Here is a 6,825-nt window from a genome sequence, read left to right as displayed (position 1 = left end):
CCCCCTGGCCTTACGTCAAGGACCACTAGGGGGTCCACGGACCCCTGGTTGAGAAACACTGTATTAAAGCAAACGACAGTCACATGTGCTGTTAACACGTGGGCTCTGCTGACCCACCCCGCTGATCCAGAAGAGCACTGTGGAGCAGTTTACTTTCTTTTCCTCGCCAACAAACCCCACTTCCTCCTTGCTACCGTTCAAAGAGTTTCACAAACCTGACCGTTTACACCCTGCGAGGATTCGAAACAACATTATAACCACACACTCACGAAAACAGAAAATTGTATATAACGTTACCCGTCAACATAAAAACTCAACATGTCAAGAGAAAAACTCGTAACGTTAGTAGTGTCCCATTCGTTAGATAAGACCTGGCATAATAAATGATAACCGTCTGACGTTCAAATAAATATTAATGTATTTACCTCTGTGAATTGCTAATGAAAACGCAGCTCAGAACACAGTGCTGCGTATAACATTGGGTTTGTTTTGCTACTGCAACCAGTGCAACGAAAACGTCAAAGACAGGCCACGCCCAACAGTGGCAAACCGCCCCACATCTGCAGCCTTTTCAAAATAAAAGTTTTAATCTCTAAACGACAGAACGGGTTTCAAAATAACAGTTTTAATCTCTAAACGACAGAACGGGTTTCAAAATAAAAGTTTTAATCTCTAAATGACAGAACGGTTTTCAAAATAAATGTTTTAATCTCTAAACGACAGAACGGGTTTCAAAATAAAAGTTTTAATCTCTAAACGACAGAACGGGTTTCAAAATAAAAGTTTTAATCTCTAAATGACAGAACGGTTTTCAAAATAAATGTTTTAATCTCTAAACGACAACGGTTTTCAAAATAAAAGTTTTAATATCTAAACGACAGAACGGTTTTCAAAATAAAACTTTTAATCTCTAAACGACAACGGTTTTCAAAATAAATGTTTTAATCTCTAAATGACAGAACGGTTTTCAAAATAAATGTTTTAATCTCTAAATGACAGAACGGTTTTCAAAATAAATGTTTTAATCTCTAAATGACAGAACGGTTTTCAAAATAAATGTTTTAATCTCTAAATGACAGAACGGTTTTCAAAATAAATGTTTTAATCTCTAAATGACAGAACGGTTTTCAAAATAAATGTTTTAATCTCTAAATGACAGAACGGTTTTCAAAATAAATGTTTTAATCTCTAAATGACAGAACGGTTTTCAAAATAAATGTTTTAATCTCTAAATGACAGAACGGTTTTCAAAATAAATGTTTTAATCTCTAAATGACAGAACGGTTTTCAAAATAAATGTTTTAATCTCTAAATGACAGAACGGTTTTCAAAATAAATGTTTTAATCTCTAAATGACAGAACGGTTTTCAAAATAAATGTTTTAATCTCTAAATGACAGAACGGTTTTCAAAATAAATGTTTTAATCTCTAAATGACAGAACGGTTTTCAAAATAAATGTTTTAATCTCTAAATGACAGAACGGTTTTCAAAATAAATGTTTTAATCTCTAAATGACAGAACGGTTTTCAAAATAAATGTTTTAATCTCTAAATGACAGAACGGTTTTCAAAATAAATGTTTTAATCTCTAAATGACAGAACGGTTTTCAAAATAAATGTTTTAATCTCTAAATGACAGAACGGTTTTCAAAATAAATGTTTTAATCTCTAAATGACAGAACGGTTTTCAAAATAAATGTTTTAATCTCTAAATGACAGAACGGTTTTCAAAATAAATGTTTTAATCTCTAAATGACAGAACGGTTTTCAAAATAAATGTTTTAATCTCTAAATGACAGAACGGTTTTCAAAATAAATGTTTTAATCTCTAAATGACAGAACGGTTTTCAAAATAAATGTTTTAATCTCTAAATGACAGAACGGTTTTCAAAATAAATGTTTTAATCTCTAAATGACAGAACGGTTTTCAAAATAAATGTTTTAATCTCTAAATGACAGAACGGTTTTCAAAATAAATGTTTTAATCTCTAAATGACAGAACGGTTTTCAAAATAAATGTTTTAATCTCTAAATGACAGAACGGTTTTCAAAATAAATGTTTTAATCTCTAAATGACAGAACGGTTTTCAAAATAAATGTTTTAATCTCTAAATGACAGAACGGTTTTCAAAATAAATGTTTTAATCTCTAAATGACAGAACGGTTTTCAAAATAAATGTTTTAATCTCTAAATGACAGAACGGTTTTCAAAATAAATGTTTTAATCTCTAAATGACAGAACGGTTTTCAAAATAAATGTTTTAATCTCTAAATGACAGAACGGTTTTCAAAATAAATGTTTTAATCTCTAAATGACAGAACGGTTTTCAAAATAAATGTTTTAATCTCTAAATGACAGAACGGTTTTCAAAATAAATGTTTTAATCTCTAAATGACAGAACGGTTTTCAAAATAAATGTTTTAATCTCTAAATGACAGAACGGTTTTCAAAATAAATGTTTTAATCTCTAAATGACAGAACGGTTTTCAAAATAAATGTTTTAATCTCTAAATGACAGAACGGTTTTCAAAATAAATGTTTTAATCTCTAAATGACAGAACGGTTTTCAAAATAAATGTTTTAATCTCTAAATGACAGAACGGTTTTCAAAATAAATGTTTTAATCTCTAAATGACAGAACGGTTTTCAAAATAAATGTTTTAATCTCTAAATGACAGAACGGTTTTCAAAATAAATGTTTTAATCTCTAAATGACAGAACGGTTTTCAAAATAAATGTTTTAATCTCTAAATGACAGAACGGTTTTCAAAATAAATGTTTTAATCTCTAAATGACAGAACGGTTTTCAAAATAAATGTTTTAATCTCTAAATGACAGAACGGTTTTCAAAATAAATGTTTTAATCTCTAAATGACAGAACGGTTTTCAAAATAAATGTTTTAATCTCTAAATGACAGAACGGTTTTCAAAATAAATGTTTTAATCTCTAAATGACAGAACGGTTTTCAAAATAAATGTTTTAATCTCTAAATGACAGAACGGTTTTCAAAATAAATGTTTTAATCTCTAAATGACAGAACGGTTTTCAAAATAAATGTTTTAATCTCTAAATGACAGAACGGTTTTCAAAATAAATGTTTTAATCTCTAAATGACAGAACGGTTTTCAAAATAAATGTTTTAATCTCTAAATGACAGAACGGTTTTCAAAATAAATGTTTTAATCTCTAAATGACAGAACGGTTTTCAAAATAAATGTTTTAATCTCTAAATGACAGAACGGTTTTCAAAATAAATGTTTTAATCTCTAAATGACAGAACGGTTTTCAAAATAAATGTTTTAATCTCTAAATGACAGAACGGTTTTCAAAATAAATGTTTTAATCTCTAAATGACAGAACGGTTTTCAAAATAAATGTTTTAATCTCTAAATGACAGAACGGTTTTCAAAATAAATGTTTTAATCTCTAAATGACAGAACGGTTTTCAAAATAAATGTTTTAATCTCTAAATGACAGAACGGTTTTCAAAATAAATGTTTTAATCTCTAAATGACAGAACGGTTTTCAAAATAAATGTTTTAATCTCTAAATGACAGAACGGTTTTCAAAATAAATGTTTTAATCTCTAAATGACAGAACGGTTTTCAAAATAAATGTTTTAATCTCTAAATGACAGAACGGTTTTCAAAATAAATGTTTTAATCTCTAAATGACAGAACGGTTTTCAAAATAAATGTTTTAATCTCTAAATGACAGAACGGTTTTCAAAATAAATGTTTTAATCTCTAAATGACAGAACGGTTTTCAAAATAAATGTTTTAATCTCTAAATGACAGAACGGTTTTCAAAATAAATGTTTTAATCTCTAAATGACAGAACGGTTTTCAAAATAAATGTTTTAATCTCTAAATGACAGAACGGTTTTCAAAATAAATGTTTTAATCTCTAAATGACAGAACGGTTTTCAAAATAAATGTTTTAATCTCTAAATGACAGAACGGTTTTCAAAATAAATGTTTTAATCTCTAAATGACAGAACGGTTTTCAAAATAAATGTTTTAATCTCTAAATGACAGAACGGTTTTCAAAATAAATGTTTTAATCTCTAAATGACAGAACGGTTTTCAAAATAAATGTTTTAATCTCTAAATGACAGAACGGTTTTCAAAATAAATGTTTTAATCTCTAAATGACAGAACGGTTTTCAAAATAAATGTTTTAATCTCTAAATGACAGAACGGTTTTCAAAATAAATGTTTTAATCTCTAAATGACAGAACGGTTTTCAAAATAAATGTTTTAATCTCTAAATGACAGAACGGTTTTCAAAATAAATGTTTTAATCTCTAAATGACAGAACGGTTTTCAAAATAAATGTTTTAATCTCTAAATGACAGAACGGTTTTCAAAATAAATGTTTTAATCTCTAAATGACAGAACGGTTTTCAAAATAAATGTTTTAATCTCTAAATGACAGAACGGTTTTCAAAATAAATGTTTTAATCTCTAAATGACAGAACGGTTTTCAAAATAAATGTTTTAATCTCTAAACGACAACGGTTTTCAAAATAAAAGTTTTAATCTCTAAACGACAGAACGGGTTTCAAAATAAAAGTTTTAATCTCTAAACCAGTGGTACGTGAGATGACGGAGGGGGGTACGCGAACAAAATTCAGAGTTTTGGCATTCATTTAATTCTACCCCAACTTAACCCTCTGGGGTCTGAGGGTGTTTTGGGCCCTGGAGAAGTTTTGACATGTCCTGACATTTGTGCTTTTTTCAGTTGCTAATAAACATTTTAATGACTAAGTTTAGTAGCACCATAATCATAATGTGAGCAGCATGTATGTATGTGATTGTGTTTTTGAGAAAACAACGTTTATGCGTGCTTAGTGAAAACCTAAAATTTTAAAGTCACTGAAATAAGGCCATAAAACACATACAGAATATTTGTTCACAGGACTATTGAGAACAGATCTTGAAGTCTAGAGTTTTTGCATCAGAATGATGTGAAAATCATCTTGTTTACTCACTCACAGAAAACAATATATTGATTTAAATTTTCTAAGACACTTTTTGTGTAGAAAAGGAATATGCGAGGGGGCGTGAATGGTCATGTATAATGAGTGATTCACACCTGAGAAGACAAAGGCCTGCATAATGAGCTGCATAATGAGCTGTCAGGTGTGTGACTGAGAGGGAATTGCTACAAGAAATAATGAGGAAAAAGAAATGTATCTATTTTTTTGTTTGTAGTTTATTTAGAATATATATAACTAGCACATCATTTTGGGAATGTGTGCATCACATGGTCTTAGCTGTGGTCCAGGCTCTTGTGCGGGGCAGAAATCTCAGAGCCTGTGGAACATGTCAACGTCAGTCTCTGGTTTCCATGACCAAGTGGGCTGCTTATTTGCTTTGGCTCTCTTTGCAACAGGTTCTTTTGCACTGTTATTCTCACATCTGAAATAAAAAAGCAAGCATGCTGTTTACACAAACTACATTATTAACATTATTATGATGTTCACTGATACCAGTACTAATTTATCTAAACAAAGAACACAATTACCACATAGCAAACATATTTTACCACAAAGTAACTAAATCAAATGAAAGTAACATCTGTAAAATAGTGAATGCACACTTCTGAAACGGAGTTGAAAACTGAACGAGTGCCCCCTTCCTTTGAGAGATGCAGGTGAAGGCAAGAGTGGTGTACTCCCCACAGTACCTTAGTATAGTATGCATACTTCATGAGAAAACAATGCCAATTCTAACATTTTAACACTATCAACCACAAATAATATTACCACATATTCTGGGAATAATACAATTACTATACTGTGCACTTACTCAGTGTGATTTTCCAGCAAACTCAAAACTGAACGACGTGCGTGTGCCTTTCTTGTGCAAGATGCCGGTGATGCAGCCACAGTCCTAAACCAAAATGAAAACAGTTTCAAACATTTCAGCGTCATTACTCCATAAGACACACATTCAAAATATTTACACCAGAACAGATCTTCATGAACAGAAGCTTAGTTACATTCATAAACACAAGAATGCTTTGCATGTAGGCCTATACAATCCAAAAACTATAATTATAAACATGTATGGCTATATTCATGAACAGAGAATATCCTATCACAGTAAAGTTTTGACTAATCATTCTTACTGACATTAGGCTAGTGACATTATAACTCATATTACTTTTATATCATATTTCTGTCTGTTATAGAACATAAAAAAAACATCCTGGCATCGTGACATTTAGATGCTGTGAATGAAACTTCATAATGTTTCACTTGATTATACATTTAGTCAGGAATTATAGTTTGGAGAAAGTCTAACTAGTAAAATGTGTACAAGTTATGTGAAAACTAATACAAGTAGGTTAATAAAAAATACTTACTCATGCGGGCTATCTTGAACAGTGATATAAAATTTCTTCCTTGATTTGCATTGTTCACTAGCTTGTAGGGGTAAAACGGATCATAGTTGATCGTTTGCACGTGTTTATAAATCTTGCTGATTTAAATATTCAAGTGTTTTAAACCATTCACGTGCATTCGGAGCTGCGCGCACATTCAAAGCGCACACAGAGAGCCGCGTTTAAAGGGGTCATATGATGCTTTTTTTAAAAGATCATTATTTTGTGTATTTGGTGTAACAGAATATGTTGACATGCTTTAATGTTCAAAAAACACATTATTTTTCAAATACTGTACATTATTGTAGGTCCTCTATGCCCCGCCTCTCTCAAACGCTTCGTTTTCTACAAAGTCCCTCCTTCCGACAAGCGCAGTCTGCTCTGATTGGCCAGCTGACCCAGTGCATTGTGATTGGCCGAACACCACAAGCAC

This window comes from Sinocyclocheilus grahami, unplaced genomic scaffold (genome assembly GCF_001515645.1).
Source record: "Sinocyclocheilus grahami isolate Dianchi unplaced genomic scaffold, SAMN03320097.WGS_v1.1 scaffold467.1, whole genome shotgun sequence".
NCBI lineage: Eukaryota > Metazoa > Chordata > Actinopteri > Cypriniformes > Cyprinidae > Sinocyclocheilus > Sinocyclocheilus grahami.
Note: the sequence above shows the minus strand (reverse complement) of the source record.